Source organism: Salvelinus sp. IW2-2015, unplaced genomic scaffold (genome assembly GCF_002910315.2).
Source record: "Salvelinus sp. IW2-2015 unplaced genomic scaffold, ASM291031v2 Un_scaffold1238, whole genome shotgun sequence".
NCBI classification, from domain to species: Eukaryota; Metazoa; Chordata; class Actinopteri; order Salmoniformes; family Salmonidae; genus Salvelinus; species Salvelinus sp. IW2-2015.
Genome location: NW_019942792.1, coordinates 123,722 through 145,705, shown reverse-complemented (window position 1 = coordinate 145,705; position 21,984 = coordinate 123,722). Strand labels below are relative to the sequence as shown.

Here is a 21,984-nt window from a genome sequence, read left to right as displayed (position 1 = left end):
TCTGTTATGTTCAGATCATAACTGTTTTCTTTTTCTTTCTGTCATCTGGTGGTCAAAGCAAGAGTGTTAAAACAGTCTGTCTTGACAACCCCTCTCTTTCTCTCTCGCTCTCTTTGTCTCTCTCTCTCTCTCTCTCTCCCTCTTTGTCTCTCTCTCTCCGTCTCTGTTTCACTCTCACTCTCTCTGTCTCACTCTCACTCTCCAGTTAATGTTACTTCTCTCACCTCTTWCTGACACCTACCCATGAGCACCCTCTCTTTCCATTTACTGTAACAAGCATTCTAATCCACTGAGCACCGACCAACACAGGACGTCCATGGACGTTGAAAGGTAGTTGAAATTTGGTCAGTCCACCATGGCCTTTATGTTAACGTACAGTACAGTGCAGTACAGTGCAGTGCAGTGGAGTACAGTGCAGTACAGTGCAGTGCAGTACAGTGAGTGGAGCACAATACAGTACAATACAGTACAGTTAAGACAAGTAGAGTATAGTACATTGTACTGAACTAAACTCTATTTTACTGTAGTGAACTCTACTGTACTGTTAAATAGAATCGTTTTGGTCATTTACACATTATGTTATTGCAGGTGCAGTAACGCCTAACAATACAAACAATACACACAAATTCCAAAAATAAAAATTAAGAAATTAAGAAACATCTGAACGAGCAATGTCAGACTCCAGAAAATAAATAKACCRTATATATACACTACCGTTCAAAAGTTTGGAGTCACTTAGAAATGTCCTTGGTTTTGAAAGAAAAGCACATTTTTGTCCATTAAAATAACATMAAATTGATCAGAAATACAGGGTTGACATTGTTAATGTTGTAAATGACTGTTGTAGCTGGAAACGGCAGATTTTTTWATGGAATATCTAGATAGGCGTACAGAGGCCCATTATCAGTAACCATCACTCCTGTGTTCCAATGGCACGTTGTGTAAGCTAATCCAAGTTTATYGTTTAAAAGGCTAATTGATCATTAGAAAACCCTTTTGCAATTATGTTGGCACAGCTGAAAACTGTTGTGCTGATTAAAGAAGCAATAAAACTGKCCTTCTTTAGACTAGTTGAGTATCTGGAGCATCAGCATTGTGGTTTCGATTACAGGCTCAAAATGACCAGAAACAAAGAACTTTCTTCTGAAACTCGTCAATCTATTMTTGTATTGAGAAATGAAGKCTTTTCCATGAAAGAAATTGTSAAGAAACTGAAGATCTCGTACAACGCTATGTACTACTCCCTTCACAGAACAGCGCAAACTGGTTCTAACCAGAATAGAAAGAGGAGTGGGAGGCCCCGGTGCACAACTGAGCAAGAGGACAATTACATTAGAGTGTCTAGTTTGAGAAACAGACGCCTCACAAGTCCTCAACTGGCAGCTTCAATTAATAGTACCCGCAACATCAGTCCTCAACGTCAACAGTGAAGAGGCGACTCGGGATGCTGGCCTTCTAGGCAGAGTTCCTCTGTCCAGTGTCTGTGTTCTTTTTCCCATCTTAATCTTTATTTTTTATTGGCCAGTCTGATATGTTTTTTTCTTTCTTGCACTCTCCACTGTCGCCTCTCCACTGTTGACGTTAAGACTGGTGTTTTGCGGGTACTACTTAATGAAGCTACCAGTTGAGGACTTGTGAGGCGTCTGTTTCTCAAACTAGACACTCTAATGTACTTGTCCTCTTGCTTAGTTGTGCACCGGGGCCTTATTCTTAAATGGATTAAAAACATTGTTTTTCTCATCAATCTATACACAGTACCCCATAATGACCAAGCGAAAACAGGTTGTTAGACATTTTAGCAAATGTATTAAACATTTGTATTTGTATACATAAGTATTCTGACCCTTTGCTATGAGACTTGAAATTAAGCTCACGTGCATCCTGTTTCCATTGATCATCCTTGAGATGTTTCTACAACTTGATTGGAGKCCASCTGTGGTAAATTCAATTAATTGGACATGATTTGGAAAGGCGCAMAACTGTCTATATAAGCTCCCACAGTCGACAGTGCATGTCAGAGCAAAATCCAAGCCATGAGGTCGAAGGAATTGTCYGTAGARCTCAAAGAAAGGATTGTGTCGAGGCACAGATCTGGGAAAACATCTTCACTATTGTACTTTTGGTAATGTACGGTATGTTTGTGGAACATTTTACAAATGTATTAAAAAAAATGAAAGCTGAAATTTCTTGGGTCAATAGGTATTCAACACTTTTTTTATGGCAAGTCTGAATAAGTTCAGGAGGAAATATTTGGTTAACAAGTCACATAAGTTTACTCTGTGTGCAATAATAGTGTTTAACATGATTTTTTAATGACTACCTCATCTCTGTACCCCACACATACAAWTATCTGTAASGTCCCTCAGTCGAGCAGTGAACTTCAAACACAGATTCAACCACAAAGACCAGGGAGGTTTTCCATTGCCTCGCAAAGTAGGTCACCTATTGGTAGATGGGTTAAAATTTWAAAAAGCAGACATTGAATATYCCTTTGAGCATGGTGAAGTTGTTAATTACACTTTGGATGGTGTATCAATACACCAAGCCAGTCACTAGRAAKATATAGAMGTCCTTCCTAACTCAGTTGCCGGAGAGGAAGGAAACCGCTCAGGGATTWCACTATGAGGCCAATGGTGACTTTAAAACAGTTACAGAGTTTAATGGCTTTAATAGGAGAAAACTGTAGATTAATCAACAAMATTGTAGTTACTCCACAATAATAACCTAATTGACAGAGTGAAAAGAAGGAAGCCTGTACAGAATAAAAAATATTCCTACACAACATCCAGGACTATAAGAGCGGTCTGTCCGTTGAGGTGTGCTGAGGGAGGAGCTCTATGTGTGTGTGTGTGTGTGTGTGTGTGTATGTAGCAGTATAGCTGGCCTCACATCAAGAGGCCTTCGGATGGCACCCCATGCATCAGTTTAAAGTGGTAGGCCTATTAATGAAAAACTAACTGAGCGACTGCACTATGCCATTGATGATGAAGTGTAGGGCGGCTATCAGGCATCCCTCCAAAGTCCCCGCTCCGTATTGAGAATGCAGGGTCTACCTAGTTCACATCTGGCAGCAGAGAGTGTAAACGCCAAACTCAAATGAATGATGAGCTATGTCTCACTGAAGAAATTGGGGTTATAATTCCCTGGTCGTTTCTTCATATTYTTTTTTATCACAAGGAGTATTTTATGGAGAGGGGATGAATTACTGTATACTGATAGGCCCTTGACTTGACACAGTGGTGGTGTGGCATGATTTTCCACATTACATATGGGTTTCAATGACCCAGGGAAAGCCTTCATGGGTTATTGTGACTCATGTAGACAATGGCCGAACGTGCACAAAGATGTTGGATTTCAGATATGACATCATTGTTTTCAACATATCCAAATAGTTTTTAAACTATGGCATGGTTCAATGCGCCAATAAATCCTCACAATCCACTTTACTTTTTATTTTTTATTAGCGGTGTCTTGGGAGCTAATATTGGGATCATGTATACTGTGATAATGACCCATACAAAAAAAAATGTAATGGAGAGCAATGTATAAGAAGGGATTGGTGGTAAATGCATGGCTTTGTCATTTTTATACACCACCGTTATTGGAGTCTCCTTAGACCAGAGGGAAGAGTGCCCCCTACTGGCCCTCCAACAACACGTCCAGCAGCATCTGGTCTCCCATCCAAGGATCGAACATGAACCAACCCTGCAGGGCAGTTTAGCTTCAGAGGCAAACAAGCCAGCAGTAGGATGCAGCAGGATGGTGTGGCTGCTGGCTACTATTGATTGGAGGAAGATGGAAGATAACTACATGCTCTTTCTGTGCGTAATGTCTTCTCATCATTGGCTGGTGCTGCTTTGAAATGTAGAGTTGCGTGGTACCACCCCATCTGGTAAACATGACTAGATGGTAAACATGACAAGATGGTAAACATGACAAGATGATGAACATGACAAGATGGTAAACATGACAAGATGATGAACATGACAAGATGGTAAACATGACAAGATGATGAACATGACAAGATGGTAAACATGACAAGATGATGAACATGACAAGATGCCCAATACGTGTCAGCTAGCCATACCGGACAATCTGGGTGATTTCTTTTGGTAATGCATCTTTTCTGGGTTTAAATGATTTACAGTGAAAGACAGATCCTTCAAAGCTACTTTGCTTCCCCAGGTGGTTAGATTGCTATGGGCAAATATTTGGTGCTCTCTCTCTTCCTCCCATCCTCCCTTCCCTCTCGTTACTTCAGTACTATGACAGCAATGCTGGAACAAATTAGATGCCAGCCAGTCCCCTCCCGGCCTCCCCTGATCTGTGCCTTGTTTTGTGTAAGCAGACATGTGGTTTCAATAGAGGAGCTGAGCAGAGTAGAGGGAGTGAAAAGCAAACCTGTCAGAGACACTTTCCACACCCACATACAGCCTTCAAATTCCAGCCAGACCCTAGGAGACAGCCGCAGCGCCATATTCATTAGGCACCAAACGGAAGAAAGCAGACGGCAACAGGGAGGGACGACTACCTGGACTTGTGCAATAAGAAATGCACATTTTTCATTTTCTGTTTCAGACTGTTTTAAAACATTTTCCCTTGTGCGTCCCAATGAATACACCCCCGGCACTCACTCTCCAGCTGCAGGAGCCCCCAGCACTGATTAAACCTCAGATTAAGTGGAAGAGATAAGAGGAGCCTTCAGAACAGAGCAGAAACTAAGGAGACGGATGAATGGCCTGTGGAAAACAAGCAGAGGAAATAGTGTAACGGTTTATAGGCCTCCGACTCACAATGAATGAGTCACGTGGTCTCTCAAAGTAACCTTTACTGTAATGTTTAAAGGTGAGGTATCAGACTCTCAAAATAGAGGTGTTAAACTATAAAACAGACAGAGTTAACATTACATAGGATGATGCAGTGAAATTGACATGTAAAATGTGTCATTACATTGCTTTACTTCAGGCGATTGTAAAAACGCCAGTCAGTATAGTGAGTACTATAAATGTTTCGTATTAAAATGACAGTAGTTCATCATCTGTCCCTATTCATTGCAAAATATTCTGGAGACAAGATGACTCAACATTTCTCTAAAGCCTGGTCAGTCAGAGTGAAAATGAACTATTTTAACCGGAAAATAGTGTGTAGAGCTCATTGAATTAGCTACTTAAGTTGCATTCCAAGTAAGCTCAGGAGTACAGGAGCTAGTGTCTCTTAACTCAGTAAACCAGGCTAAAATATGCAGGCCTACCCTGCGTTGCTGTTTATCATTAGTGCAACAGAGTCATCCATCAAAAACACCATAGAGCGGAAAATGGCTTAGGTCCTAGGTGTGCGACAAACGTTCTTCATCCATGTCGACACACACACGCACACAACACACACACACACACACCACACACACACACACACACACACACACACACACACACACACACACACACACACACACACACACACACACACACACACACACACACACACACACACACACCACACACACACAACCCATAACACACACAGGCTCTTTATTCGGGGTCATTGGGTGAGGGCTGTCACTGGCGCCTGTACATACATATATTAACCTCATTACCCAAAGAAATACCTCTGAACGTGTCATTAAATCTGCAAAGCTGTCGTCCGACCGTAGTTTCAAGAAGTACACCAAGCTTTTGATCTATGCCACAGACGTACCTTGACTGCCCTGAATCATAAACTAGTGATGCCGTGTCTGTGCTGCTATTCTGAACTCTCACATCAGGCTCATGATCAGGCATCTAAGCCACAGGAGGCTGCTGAGGGGAGGAAAGCTCATGGAATGAATGGAATGGCATCAAACATACAGAAACCATGTGTTCAATACCATTCCATTCAATACCGTTCCAGCCATTCCATTCAAGCCCGTCCTCCCCCAATTAACTGCTGTGATCTAGGCCAGTAATCATTAAGCATCTCAGATTAGGAGTGCAGATCTAGGATCAGTTTAGCATTATTATCTTTTGAGATAAAAAAAATTATGAATAAAATCATAAAATATAAGACCAGGTGGAACTGATCCTATATCAGCAATCCTACTCTGAGACGCTTGATGTGATTAATCGGCATTAACAGTTTTGTACCTATAAGCTCATAATTGGCAGCATGCTGTGTAGGCCTAAAGGGCCCTACTGTAACTGTCAACATGAGAGGTAATAGAATTAAGGTGAGAGAGAGAGCTCAGCTATAAGTGTCAGGTTGCTTTGGGTTTTATTTCAAAGGAGAGAGAAGAAAGGGTAGAATAGATTTAGCAGCTGATCTGAAGGGGGGGGGGTGAAGTTAATACCTAGTTAAGACTTACTAGGTATCAAAAAACACTGCTATCAAAACATTGAACATCTCATTACAAAATCATTGGCATTAATATGGTGTTGCTTTAACAGCCTCCACTCTTCTGGGAAGGCTTTCCACTAGATGTTGGAACATTGCTGCGTGGACTTGCTTCCATTCAGCCATAAGAGCATTAGTGAGGTCGGGCACTAATGTAGTAAGGCGATTAGGCCTGGTTCGCAGTCGGYGTACCAATTCATCCCAAAGGTGTGTGATGGGGTTGAGGTCAGGGTTCTGTGCAGGTCAGTCAAGTTCTTCCACACCGATCTCGACAAACCATTTCTGTGCACAGGGGCATTGTCATGCATAAACAGGAAAGGGCTTTCCCCAAACTGTTGCCACAAAGTTGGAAGCACAGAATCGTCTAGAATGTCATTGTATGATGTAGCGTTAAGATTTCCCTTCACTGGAACTAAGGCGCCCAAACCATTAAAAACAGCCCTAGACCATTATTCCTCCTCCACCGAACTTTACAGTTGGCACTATGCATTCAGGCAGGTAGTGTTCTCCTGCCATCCGTTAAACCCAAATCCATCCGTTGAACTGCCAGATGGTGAAGCGTGATTCATCACTCCAGAGAACATGTTTCCAGAGTCCAATGGCTGCGAGCTTTACACCACTCCAGCCGACGCTTGGCATTGCACATGGTGATTTTAGGCTTGTGTGTGGCTGCTCGGCCATGGAAACCCATTTCCTGCAGCTCCCAATGAACAATTATTGTGCTGACATTGCTTCAAGCGGCAGTTTGGAACTTGGTAGTGAGTGTTGCACCGAGGAAAGACGATTTTTACGCTCTATGCGCTTCAGCACTCAGCGGCCCCGTTCTGTGAGCTTGTGTGGCCTACCACTGAGCCGTTGTTGCTCCTAGACATTTCCACTTCACAATAACAGCACTTACAGTTGACTGGGACAGCTCTAGCAGGGCAGGAATTTGACAAACTGACTCATTGGAAAGGTGGCATCCTATGATGGTGCCACATTGAAAGTCACTGAGCTCTTATTTTTATTGAACCTTTATTTAACTAGGCAAGTCGGTTAAGAACAAATTCTTATTTACAATGACGTCCTACCCTGACCAAACCCTCCCCTAACCCAGACAACACTGGGCCAATTGTGTACTGCCTTATGGGACTCCTGATCACGGCCGGTTGTGATACAGCCCGGGATCGAACCAGTTTCTGTAGTGACACCTCTACCACTGAGATGCAGTGCCTTAGACCGCTGCGCCACTTGGGAGCGAATTACGGGCAATTCTACTGCCAATATTTGTCTGTGGAGATTGCATGGCCATCCGCTCGATTTTATACACCTGTCAGCAACGGGTGTGGCTGAAAAAGCTGAATCCACTAATTTGAAGGGGTGTCCACATACTTTTGGTCCTGTAGTGTATGACAATCTTGAAAAAACAAACATTGATAACCAGTTAACACATAGGCCTGCCTACTTAGTACAATCGACCCCATCCCAAGGGGAAACACTGACCAAAACTAAGGTTCCTACCCTGTCACATACAGGCCGATATAGGCCTACTGAGACTCATATTGGCTGTCTTATAAACATTTTGACCAAAATCACTTTAAGTATATTCTGAAAAACATAACACATACAGTAGTTAATGTGCTTCTACACCTGCATTGCTTGCTGTTTGGGGTTTTAGGCTGGGTTTCTGTACAGCACTTCGAGATATTAGCTGATGTACGAAGGGCTATATAAAATAAACTTGATTTGATTTGATTTATTTGCTTATCAAGCCGCTACTGCATGGTTACAAGACACCACTGCATGGTTACAAATAAGTTTTAGTATGCTACTCAGATGGCACCATCATGTGGAGAGATTGCAGAAGTACAGCTTTAGACAGAGAAAATTGGAAATAAAAAAAAATGTGTACATTTTCTAACCCCACTGAAATAGTTTTATACAATTCATTAAAAAAAACTCTCACAATGCATGCCTTTTAAAAACCTAGCGCAACATAGAATGGTGTTGTATTCTTACTTTGCTCAGTGTTTTACAAATAATGTGTAGTACACTTTATTATGATCAATAATACTAGTTATTTAAAAACATAGATAACTAAATATAAAACGCATGGTTGTATGCTAAACAACTTTTAACCTAAATAAATATTGTTCGAGTTTCTGTTATTTCTGATTTGACTGACATCCACTGTAAACACGGTGGTTGTTTTCCACACAGTTTTCAGTCCAATCAGCTCGAAGGGGCGGGCTCTGACAGATTTCTAGACAAAATGGCGGATGTTGTTGATTTGCGGCAGGGTCAGTGATAATCGGAGTTCGCCTTTTCACTGATTTACTGCAAGACATTATACAGAAATAACATAAGAAAAGCCATAATCGTTGTATGGTGAGCTGCAATGAAAGGCAAAGAAAGGTCACCGATTAAAAAGCGTTCTCGGGTTTTGGATGATATCCGAGACAGGGGAGGAGGCCACCCGCCCAGCAAGAAAACGAGGGCTATCTCGGTTTCCAGTGGGAGTAATAATGGAAATAGCTCGACTAAAAGTGACGGGGGATCTACGAGAAGGAGTTTGTTGGGTGACAAGAGAGGCCGGGATTTTGATGGACATGTATCGAGTCGAACCGGTGGGAGTAACCATAGCTATCCCGTTGCTGCTACTACCTCTATCGGTAAGAACCACAACCTGGGTTTGACACTCGATTTAGCCGCGGCAAGGACTAATGCTCGCGGCGAGCGTGTTCCGCCTCCACCTAACAACGAGAGTGAGTACAAGACTCTCAAAATCAGTGAACTGGGCACCCAGTTGAGCGATGAAGACATAGAAGACGGACTTTTCCACGAATTCAAAAAATTCGGGGACGTGAGTGTCAAAATAAGCCGCAGCAACGACGAGAGAATTGCGTTTGTCAACTTCAGAAAGCCCGAGGATGCCAGAGCAGCTAAACATGCACGGGGCAGGTTAGTACTTTATGACCGACCTCTGAAAATCGATGCAGTGTACATTAACAGGAGGAGAAGCCGTTCTCCAGTTGAGCGAGTTGACAGAGACCCATATGTTGGAGCCCCAGGCCACAGACACTTGCACACCCAGAGACCCCTCTCTCCATCTGTGCTTGGATACAGAGACTACAGACTACAGCAGCTGGCCCTTGGGCGCCTCCCTCCTCCCCCACCTCCTCCTTTGCCCAGAGACCTAGAGCGGGAGAGGGAGTTTGCCCTGTTTGAAGCCAGGGTGCGCCCAGTTCCAGCTTTCATTGCAGAGAGAGCTTTCCGTGAGGAGGATTTTATCTCCCCAGAGGATGACCAAAGAGCAAACAGGACGTTGTTTCTGGGCAACTTGGACATCACTGTCACAGAGACAGACCTGAGGCGGGCCTTCGACAGGTTTGGGTTGATAACAGAGGTGGATATAAAGCCCACACGGGGACAGACCAGCACGTACGGGTTCCTCAAGTTTGAGAATCTCGATATGGCCCACCGCGCCAAACTCACCATGTCTGGGAAGATAGTGGGCCGTAACCCCATAAAGATTGGCTATGGTAAGGCCACTCCCACCACACGCTTATGGGTGGGTGGGCTCGGACCCTGGGTCCCCCTAGCAGCATTGGCCAGAGAGTTTGACCGCTTTGGTACAATAAGGACCATTGACTACAGAAAGGGGGACACCTGGGCTTATATACAGTATGAGAGCCTTGACGCTGCTCAGGCTGCGTGCACTCACATGCGTGGCTTCCCTCTGGGGGGGCCCGAGAGGAGACTCAGGGTGGACTTTGCAGACACAGAGCACCACTACCAACAGCAGTTCCTTCAGCCTCTTCCTCTACCCCCCTTCGACATGGTGGCAGACGCTTTCATCCACCGCGCCATAGCTGAGCCCCTGAGGGACAGGGAAAGGACTCCACCGCTGCTCCACTTCAGAGAGAGAGAGCTGGGCTTCCCCGGGGCCGAGTGGCCCCCCATCCCGGCTATGCGTGAGCGGGTACGTCCCGGGACCTTCGAGCCGCTGGAGCGGGACCGGCGGCCGGGAGGGAGGGAGCCCTGGTCTCTGGAGCGAGAGCTGGCGGGGCGCGGCTGCGACCCAAGACGGAAACGACACCTTATGGATGACAGTCGCCATCTTGAAGTCTCTCCTGACAGCACTGACCGCACGGCACGCCGACACCGAGGGGGCCCATCCCCAGATGGTAGCCCCAACGGGGGCCGCTTCAGTGACTCAGAGCGTACCCCTCGTGGCGATGACAGACCCTCCCCTGGACGAGACCGTCGCCTCAGTCTGGAGCATCCTGGCGGGGGGGACAGGAGACTAAAGAGCCAGGGGAGTCTTGCCGAAAGAGGGGCCTCCAGCAGTGGCCTCTCGTCCTCAGCAGGGGAGCGGAAACGTAAAGCCGGCGACAGCAGCAGCAAAGGACCTGGAGCTAAGAGGGATCGCTCCTCAGACCAGGGTGGCTCTAAAGGTAGTCAGTCATCCAAGCTGAGCCTGGCCTGGCACGGCATGCTCCTCCTGAAGAACAGCAACTTCCCCGCCAACATGCACCTCCTGGAGGGTCACCAGGGCGTGGCCAAGGACCTCCTYGTCGACGGCCCCACGGGGAGACAGGTGGGSGARCTCAAGATCACCCAGCGTCTCCGCCTCGACCAGCCCAAGCTGGACGAGGTCTCCAGACGCATCAAAGCGGCCGGCCCCGGCGGCTATGCCGTCCTCCTGGCGGTTCCCGGTTCCGGCGGCGAGGAGGTGTCGTCGACGGACCCGGCGGCTTCAACACAACGTCCTCTCCGAAATCTGGTGTCCTACCTGAAACAGAAGCAGGCAGCCGGAGTCATCAGCCTGCCGGTTGGAGGCAGCCGGGATAAGGACCACCAGGGTGTTCTCCACGCGTTCCCCCCCTGTGAGTTCTCACAGCAGTTCATTGATGTCTCGGCTAAAGCTCTGGCCAAAACCGACGAGGACTATCTGGTGATGGTCGTGGTGCGAGGTCCATCATAACTACAATCAGATAGAGGAAGCAAAACATCAATGATATTGTAAAAAAGAAAGAAAACTACTATTGCATGCTGTGTGTTGAGTTCTGTCTCATGGGGTTGCTACTAGAGAGTAGGGTTATGGGGGGGGGGGATAGGCTATGTCACTATTTTGTCCACCAAAATAAGTATACAATTTCCCCCTGAAAGTCAACAGATGTGTAATTTTGGAACCCTGTTTTATAAAGGGTGTGATCATTTCTAGCCAACATATGCAGAAACAATTCAGCTGCAGTATTATAAAAGGGGGACATGCTATGAATAAAATGAAAAATCTACTGTAAATTTAAAATGAGGTATACTGGCCCCTTTTTCGTTTTCATTTAGGAAAACTTGAACCAACCGCTGTTTGTAAAAGTTGAAACTTCTCTCTAAGATTTGCTCTGCTGTTAGTGTTTGGTTGTATTATGTATACGTTATACTACTTAATGCTTATTACAATCAGTTGGTGTCATTTAAAGTTAATTATATATTTTTAGCAAAAATATTCACCTCAAAACCCTTTGTTCACTAACCATTTCTTTATTCTAAATGTCACATTTTGAGAAAGATACCATCAGGCCCTGTTTGACTGGTATGGTGAGCGTATAAATCATTCCGTTTGTATTTCTCATAAATGATTGGGGACATTAATGTTGGGATATGTCCTTACCGTCTTCCATATTGATCAAATGGACTTACCGTCTTCCATATTGATCAAATGGACTTACTGTCTTTCTCTAATACATGAACATGTTCTAAACCTAGAAATCGGAATGTACCTATGCACGGTAGGCTATCTGGTGTTCGGTTACATCTGGTGTTTTACCCTGTGTAACTGGTTCGGTTACACCTGGTGTTTTACCCTGTATAACTGGTTCGGTTACACCTGGTGTTTTACCCTGTTGTACCTGGTTTTGGTTACACCTGTGTTTTACCCTGTATAACTGGTTCGGTTACACTGGTGTCTTACCCTGTGTAACTGATTCGGTTACACCTGGTGTTTTACCATGTGTAACTGTTCGGTTACACCTGGTGTTTACCCTGTGTAACTGGTTTGGTTACACCTGGTGTTTTACCCTGTGTAACTGGTTCGGTTACACCTGGTATTTTACCCTGTGTAACTGGTTTGGTTACACCTGGTGTTTTACCCTGTGTAACTGTTTCGGTTACACCTGGTATTTTACCCTGTGTAACTGGTTTGGTTACACCTGGTGTTTTACCCTGTGTAACTGGTTGGTTACACCTGGTGTTTTACCATGTATAACTAGTTCGGTTACACCTGGTGTCTTACCATGTATAACTAGTTCGGTTACACCTGGTGTTTACCCTGTATAACTGGTTCGGTTACACCTGGTGTCTTTACCATGTGTAACTAGTTCGGTTACACCTGTGTTTACCTGTGTAACTGGTTCGGTTACACTGGTGTCTTACCATGTGAACTAGTTCGGTTACACCTGGTGTTTTACCTGTGTAACTGGTCGGTTACACCTGGTGTTTTACCATGGTGTAACTAGTTCGGTTACACCTGGTGTTTACCAGTTCTAACTAGTTCGGTTACACCTGGTGTCTTACACTGTATAACTAGTTCGGTTACACTGGTGTTTACCTGTATAACAGTTCGGAACCTGGGTCTTACCATGTCTAACTAGTTCGGTTACACCTGGTGTCTTACCATGTCTAACTAGTCGTACACTGTGCTTACCATGCTAACAGTTCGGTTACACCTGGTGTCTTACCATGTATAACTAGTTCGGTTACACCTGGTGTTTTACCCTGTGTAATTGGTTCGGCTACACCTGGTGTTTACCCTGTCTAACTAGTTCGGTTACACCCGGTGTTTTACCCTGTATAACTGGTTCGGTTACACCTGGTGTTATCCTGTGTAATTGGTTCGGCTACACCTGGTGTTTTACCCTGTGTAATTGGTTCGGCTACACCTGGTGTTTTATCCTGTGTAATTGGTTCGGTTACACCTGAAAATCCTGTGTGTTCAAGGAATGGTTAATGGAACACTACAAAGTGGGTTGTGACAAAATGTGTAAGGAGGTTGAAAACCCATACATGGGTTTAGTTGCTGAGTGTAAATTCCTAACTTGGCTGTGGTGTAGCTTAAATACAGTGGGTTCAATCGGTTTCCAAATGTGTTTTTAATGTTTAAGCGACTCTCCAGTAATATTTGGGCATATTGAGAGGCTGAATGAGGAATTCAGAAGTGATTTTTGCCCAGCTAATATAGATGGGTCCATCAATGCAATGACGCGACAAACAAATAGCCTACTAAGAGAGATGCTAAGGGTAGATTTTATTGTGTACATTGTCTTTAGCACCACTTGACCCTTGGTACGTATTGTGACCTATAACTTTGACCTATAATGCGTGATAAGATTACACTAGAGACAAAACAGACTTTTATTTGTTGGTCCGGTTTCATTCAATCAATATGCCAATGTTTGTCGCCAAGTTTTTTGATATGACAATATTTTAATGGTAATTGCTAACAAATGATATACAGTAATCCTAATAATCAATAAGTAAAAAGGTATTCAAATATAAACTGATCATTTTTTTTTTGGGGGGGGGGGGGATTGTATGTTGTTTTTTTAAGTTGCAGTGCTATTATTTTGTAGTATTTTTTTTTTAACCACAGTTTTCCCCTTTGTCAGCCAACAGTTAGATTTTTAAGACCTATATTTATAGCCTACTGTTGGTACCATTATATGACTGTTTCTTTAACAAAAAAACGAAACTGAGTTGTAGTTTTAAGATGAGGTTGGTTTAGTTTTATCTGTTGACAAAATTGTCTGAGAAAAAAAATATGTATTTGTCTCCCAAGTTCACTGCCTCAATTGTGGACTTTTTATGGCTTAACCTTTACAGGAAACTCTGAAGAGAAGGAAACTACTTAGTATTTGTTACGTTTTCACTGAGAAGGCAGCTTTTAAGTTGTGTGTCATTTTGTGTTGTGTTTTAAGTGGAATAATAGGACCCTCTCGCCTTGTGCTTGTGTACCTGATTTCATTGGGAAGACAAGAAATGGAAAATCCTCTTCYCACACTCGTCTTACTGCCAAGTTGTTTAACACTCAAGAGAGAAAGTGCATTTACGCACTTATTTGTCCTCCAAATATCAATAAATTGTTTCATTTGAGGGAAACCTGTTTCTGCCCTGGAAATGAATTGAACAGAGGGAACTGCTCTGACCACCCCGGCTGTTGTGTTTCCAAACAGGAATTGTTTATCACTTTGAATTGTTGCACAAGAGAAGGGAACCAAACACCTCTTTGCTGATTGTTAGAGACTAGGAGAGAGACCTCTGTTTGTTCGCTGATGATCGCCTGTGTGTGTTCTCTTATACACACCTTTCAGGAGCTGTTGGTAATCTGTTTAGCTAACAGGAGCTGTTCAGGAGTTGTTGCTAATTAATAGCATACCTTTTGACCCCAGTGCCTTTTTTACCCCTCCAGGGCCGGGCTCCGCATGTTAGCCCTACTGCCCTAGCAGGTGAACCCAGTACACAGTGGGACAGGAATAACAGGATCCATGGAGGAGCCTCCCACTGTGCCCACTGTGCCCGTGTCCTGCTGGTTTTCAGCCGCCAGCCCATGTCCTGCTGCTCAGCTGTGTGGAACAGTGGCAGGCTGACACGCTAGTGCAGTATGTGGGAGAATGGAGCTGGAATACAGTAGCAGCTCCTTTTCATTGTCCTCTACAAGGTTTGAGTCTTCACAGGCTGGATTTGCAGCATGCCCCCATGTCTTTTACTGGCGTCCTCTACAATGCTGGTCTGTTTGAGTTGACCACAGCCTGGGGTGTGTCTGTGGCTGTGCCTTTGGTCCACGGTTCTCTACACAAGCAGAGAGGTCCTGTCACCGGCTGCCACGCATAATGCACCTCTTTGGGTGCAGTTTCTTAACTCGCACAGCAGCTCTACGGTACCACTTGCAAGCTGTTGCACTGCTGAGGGAGTCACCTTGACCTGTGACCTTTCAAAGTGACCTTTCGACATCTCCCAGAAGAACGATTATTTGTTGCCATCATAATTTAGATTTCTTCAGTTTATGATTTGACTCCATGTATGCAGTGAATGGATGGAAGATCGCCCGCTTGTCATGAATAGGAATATTGTTTATTGTCGCTGCGGTTTTATTAATTGAATCTTTTCCTGAAAGAGGATCAGGAGTATGTTTGTTCTGCTACGGTTTCCCACGACAACCGCTGAACAACATCCRACATCATCTACTTCACATTTCACGTGAACAAGGGAATTTAAGCAGAAAAGGTCAAGTGAGTAGTTTGACTCGACATTTCCACGTCGTGAAAGGATCCATATATTTTTTTTAATTTTTTTAATTTTTATTTTGTGACAGTTCAACCAAAAGGCCTCTTATCCAATGAAGAAATATTTCATATTTATCCCCTATTACTCCTACCAGGTACGAGTGCATCACGGCCTCCCCTCAGTACAAKTGCAATAATAGCAAAGATTAAATCCCACCTGCCGTTGTTGCTGAGAAAAAAGACATTGCCRCTGGAGAAAKGCCCTCTAGAGGATCATGAAGGAACTGCAGGACCAGGGGAAGCTGCTATCACTACTGTAAGGCCTTAGGTAGCCACTACACTACACTGATGGCATGGAGWGAGACAGATTATTGCTGTCGCTCCCTGTTGGGGAATAAGGAGAGGGGAGGCTGCTGCCTGGCTGTTATTATAAATCTTGGAAGAAGCAGAGGTATGTATATTTTATTTATTTCACCTATATTTAAACAGGAAGACACACAGATTAAAAATCTATTTTACAAGAGAGCCCTGTATACATTACAATAAAAACAGAATGATAACACAACATACACATATGTATATAAAACAATATAATTCAGCAAACAATAACAAAAAATAAACATATTTAATAAAAGTAATCACATTCAACTACATAGAGGTTCTAGATCAATAATGTAAACTGTCTGTGTGACACCAGCACAACAATCAGCAGTGAACTCTGCAGATTGTTCCACAAATTAGGGGCAACAAAATGCAGATTTTCACAAATCTGTGGAGACTGGAGGGATCTCTAGTGTTATCCATTCCTGAGAACGGGTTTGGTAACTTATGATTCTTATCTTAATTAATGATGTTACATGTAGAGGATGTTTCTGTCAGATTACTTTGTCAATAAATAAAATAAAATGCAGCTCTCTTCTTACAGACAGAGAGGTCCATCCCACATTTTTATACAGACGACAATGATGAGTCCTAAAATGGTCCCCTGTGATAAAACATATTGCGGAATGGTAGACTGCGTCCAAGGGTTTTAAAACAGTTTGCCGCATGTACAGTGGGCTCCAAAATTACTGGCACCCCTGACTGGCAATGCACAAACAATGCTTAAACAAATATAAACAATATAATTATAGAGATAAACTCAAAATACCAACATGTGAGAAATACTGTACTTTATTAATRTTTCAATGGAACCAACCAAAATAATTTATTGATTTAATTAAAAATCAATGTCCTCCAAATCAAGGTTTCACAATTAATGGCACCCTTAAAGATTATTGTAAATAACATCTACCAAAATTAAACCACAAATTAAATTCCACTTATTTATGTTTATCTAAGTCTTAATATATATTGAGCCATTACATCACTTCCTGTTTCACTAGGGTATAAAATGAGGTAACACATGCAATATCCCACTGTCATCCAACACCATGAAGAAAACAAAAGAACTGGCATTTCAAAAGAGACAGATGGTCGTAGACCTTCATAAATCTGGTAATGGCTACAAGAAGATCCACAAACGATTGAATATACGCCAAACGTCATTTAAATTATGACTGGAAGAAGGTGCTCTGGTCAGATGAGACCAAAATTGAACGTTTTGGTCAGATACAGCATCGGCATGTTTGGCGTCGAAACAGAGATGGATACAAGGAGAGGTACCTCATACCAACGGTGAAATATGGAGTGGGGTCAGTGATGTTTTGGGGCTGTTTTATTCCAGAGGTCCAGGGGTACTGGTTAAGATTGATGGCATAATGAATTCTACCAAGTATCAGGCAATTTTGGCTGACAATCTGGTTGCCTCTGCCAGAAGGCTTGGACTTGGCCGTAGGTGGACTTTCCAACAAGACAATGACCCGAAACATACCTCAAGATCCACACAGAAATGGTTCTGTGACAACAAAATCAATGTTCTGCCAAGGCCATCTCAGTCGCCGGACCTCAATCCAATCGAAAACCTGTGAGCTGAGTGGAAGAGGGCAGTTGATAAGCGCAAACCCAAGAATGTGAAGGATCTTGAAAGGATCTGCATAGAGGAATGGTCCAAAATCCCTCCAAATGTGTTCCTTAACCTTGTCAAACATTACAGGAAAAGACTCCATGCTGTTATCCTTGACAGAGGTGGTGGCACTAAGTACTAAATAAGGAGTGACAATAATTATGAAACCTTGATTTTGGTGAAATGTATTTTGTATTAAATAATTGTCTGATTTTGGTGGGTTCCATTGAAACATTAATAAAGTACAGTATTTCTCACATGTTGGTATTTTGAGTTTATCTCTATAATTATATTGTTTATATTTTTTAAAGTATTGTTTGTGCATTGCCAGTCAGGGKTGCCAGTCATTTTGCAGCCCACTGTATGTAAACAACATCACCAAAATCCAATACAAGGAGAAGTGTTGTTTGAGCAATCTTTCTCCTATTTTCAATACTGAGGCATTATTTATTTTTTATATAAAAAAAAAAAGTATTGGATCTTAGCTTCTTAGTCAGATTTTCTATATGCGTAACGAAGGACAACTTGTCATCAATCCAGACATCCAGATACTTATATTGAGAAACAAGCTCAATTTGGGCTCCATTTATAGCGCAAATATGCAAGTCCTACAGGGTCAAATTTCGTGACCTAGAGAACAGCATGAGCTTGGTTTTACTTGTATTTAACACTAATTTAAGATCTGTACGTGAATTCTGAATTTAATCAAAGTTATGTTGAAGTTCACGAATGGCCTGCTGCACCGAGATGGCACAGGAATACAACATTGTGTCATCTGCATAGCGATGAATGTTAAAGTATTAAGTGTTTCCTATGTCATTAATATACAAGATTGAACAATAATGGGCCCAAAATCAAACCCTGAGAAACACCTTTTTAAATCTCAAGAAATGCAGATTTAACCCCATCTGTCAAGATGGCCTGAGTTCTGTCGCTAAGATAATTCTGAAAGCTGTATATCCCAGGCCTACTCTTGATAACTTCTTCAGCAAAACAGAATGATCAACAGTGTCGAACGCCTTTGACAGGTCAATTAACAAGGCAGCACAGCTCTTTTTAGCATCCAAGGCATTGACAAGATCATTAACAACTAGCGTGGTTGTTGTGGTAGTACTATGCCCAGGCCTAAACCCTGATTTGGTTTATATTGAAAATACAATTATCAGATAAAAAAAGGAACTAAGTTGTACATTAACCAAGGATTCAAGAATCTTAGCTAAACAAGGTAGTCTTGAAATGGAGCGATAGTTGTCAAGATCATTTGTATCCCCACCCTTATGGAGTGGCAGCAGCACATAGGCGGATTTCCAGGCTTTTGGAATACTTCCTGATAACAATGTGAAATAAAAAATGTGGGCTACTGAGCCAGCAACAAGGGGTGCTGCCCACTTAAGCAGACCAGGCTCCAAATGATCAGCGCCTGGGGATTTTTTTGTTGTCTAACGTTAACAAAGCATCCAGGACTTCTTTATCAGTGAATTTCCAAAAAGAAAACTCCTGACCAGCATKTTCAGTATCATTCAATAGATTTTCACCATCTACATCCTAACTACTCTTTTCAAAAGTTGGCTTTGAAATACATTCAAATATAAAGCCCGCAGAGATAAAATGGTGATAAAATACATGAATGATATACATTTTTCAGTAATAGGGACAGAATCTGAATTCGTTTCTTGGGGTAGAGAAGAGGACACAACCCTTCAGTGATTTAACAGCTTTCCAGAATTTAGCTGGGTTCCCTGTACATTCAGATAGTGTTTTAACATAATAATCAGATTTAGCTTTTTTAACTAGTTTTACACACAAATTTCTCAATCGTCTTAAAGACTGTGAGAGAAATTAAGTATTTACCTGATTTGTTAACTGCCAGTCTGRGCCTGAGTCTGTGAATCTAGCTTTGGCCCAGGCAGTATCTCTGTTCTGTATGACTTCAGATAGCTCTGGACTGAACCAAGGGTAAGACCTATTTTTTGAATGATCCGTTTTTTAAAGGGAGCATGTTTATCTACAATACAATTGAAAACATTTGAGAAGTGGTTCAGAGCCAACTCTGGGTCAGGTATAGACGCAATACAATCAAAGTCACCAAAAATAAAGGTCACAAAAAAAGGCCTGTTCATTAAAATGTTTAAAATTCCTCTTGTTGATAAAACGAGGTTTGGATCGAGGCATCCGTATATCCCTGACACATACAATGGGACAGTGGTCACTAATATCCAAAGCAAATAGCCCACTCCCAGCATATTTCTCTGGAGTATTTGTGAATATGAGGTCAATCAAAGTTGATTTCGTAATGGTCCTTTTCAATTTGGACGAGTAGGCTTTGTAATCAGCTGGGTCAAATTTAGATTAGTACAAAAAATCCTTTAAACAGTCAGCATCCTGCGTTCCCCATGCAAGATTAAAATCTCCAGCAATCAACACCTCTGAGGTAGTAAAAAATGGCAATTAAATCAGTGAGTTCGTTTAGTACACAGTTCTTGGCGGAGGGCGGACGATAGATTCCTATAACTGTTATTTTTGCGTTTGAACCCARCTGAAGACTTAAAAGCCAACAATTCAAATTGTTTAGGACTAGAGGTCGCCTTCAACAGAGACATTTACATTTACATTTAAGTCATTTAGCAGACGCTCTTATCCAGAGCGACTTACAAGTTGAGACACAGAAAGAAGATTATTTGTGTAAATAGCAACACCACCCCCTTTGCCTTTCCTATCCGCCCTAAACACATTGTAACCATCCATAGCAACCTCAGAGTCCAGGGTTTTATCAGTTAACCAGGTTTCAGATAAAATAAAAATGTCAGGGTCTCCCTGAGAGACCCAGATATTGACATGATCCATTTTAGGTAATAAACTACAAATGTTAAGATGTAAAAATGTCCAACCTTTTCTGCATTTAAATTCACACGGAGTTTCAATTACAGGTCAGATTACTTTGAGATTTCAGAACAACAGGAGACTCAAAGATTGGATTACATCTATTAGGAAAATAGCAATGACATTTCTCCGCTTAGCACCATTCGGCATGTCACCACTTTCAGACACAACATGTGGAACTCTCACAGTGACCAAAGGGGAGATGGTAAAAACATACGGACATGTAATGCTAATATTGACCTCACATCAATTTAGTTGACCAATAACCTTTCCAATGTTTGATGACAACAGCTGGGAGCCATTTTCACCCGGGTGAATTCCGTCTTTCACAAAGTAGCCAGGCCTATTCCAGAAGGAGTCATAATTGACGATGAAGGACATGCCCTAGTCCTTAGTCAGACGCATTAACCACTGGTGAAGAGACCAAAAGACGGCTAAAAGACTAAAACATGGAATTGAGCCCGAGACAATGATATGTTCTGCTAATTACAGAGCTGTAAGTAAATAGTCTCTTAGCTTTACAGAGTTCACATAATATCATTAGATCCAATACGCACCACAACTGTTTTCAGAGCAGGAATCTGTTTCTTGATGACTTCTGATAAATCCTATTCCCTTAGCTCCAGGAAAACAAAGTGTACGGGTATATCGTACTTCCGCCCAAATCTAACCATGGAGCGTCGCCAAAATAATGGTTGATGGCCGTTGTCCATTTCGAGCCGGAGCCCTCAGCCCAACCCTAGCCCCAGTTCAGATTCCTCTAACTCGCCCCCCACAAGTAACAGGAATGGGAGACCCCGGTGAAGCCAATATTATGTTACAGTAAGTAGGACACCGTATATAAGGGGTTCCTCTCTTTTTACCTAGCACCTACAATCAATTCAGTCTAGCCTGGTAGGCAACTTAAAATACAACCRAACATGATTTTCCACCTCCATTGGCTGTAATCGATTCACTAACAAGTTATTATATTACTACATGTTACATTACAGCCATAGGTCTACAGTAGTGTCAGGAAACACTGGGTCTATTCACCAATTCCACACGGTCATGAATATAAACACTTATGAAGTAACTAAGTGTTTACAGTCTCTGTAAGACTAAATGAAAAGGTTTGTATTGATTTTAAACTCCAAAACCTGTCCAACGTATCCAAGCAGAACCATGTGACCGATCTTCGGCGCTAGTATTCTCCGGCACTATTTGGAAACCCTTACCCTCCTGGGTATTGTGAGAGAAGGACAATGTCCCCTATATACCACCTACACTACCGTTGTAAACAGAGGCTGTGGGGAAAATTTTGAATTACCATACAACCTTAATCTGGAGAAATTCACTCCAAACATCCTAGTTCTGGGACCTTCTCTCTCCTGGCCCATGTAAACCCACCACCTGCTAACAGTAACTGTGTTGTAATACCACCTGCTAACAGTAACTGTGTTGGAGTACCACCTGCTAACAGTAACTGTGTTG

General features: G+C 42.7%; 1 long non-coding RNA gene and 1 pseudogene across 1 annotated transcript; one reads left to right on the top strand and one right to left on the bottom strand.

The window, feature by feature from the left end:
• The first annotated feature begins 8,607 nt into the window (after window positions 1-8,607).
• LOC112070153 (RNA-binding protein 15 pseudogene) lies at window positions 8,608-12,271 on the top strand (annotated as a pseudogene).
• Window positions 12,272-12,292: 21 nt separating this feature from the next.
• LOC139024246 (uncharacterized) lies at window positions 12,293-12,943 on the bottom strand. The gene is made up of 3 exons (XR_011475531.1): window positions 12,886-12,943; window positions 12,593-12,676; window positions 12,293-12,343 (listed from the first exon to the last, which is right to left on the bottom strand). It is a non-coding gene; the product is annotated as an uncharacterized lncRNA (long non-coding RNA).
• Window positions 12,944-21,984: the final 9,041 nt, after the last annotated feature.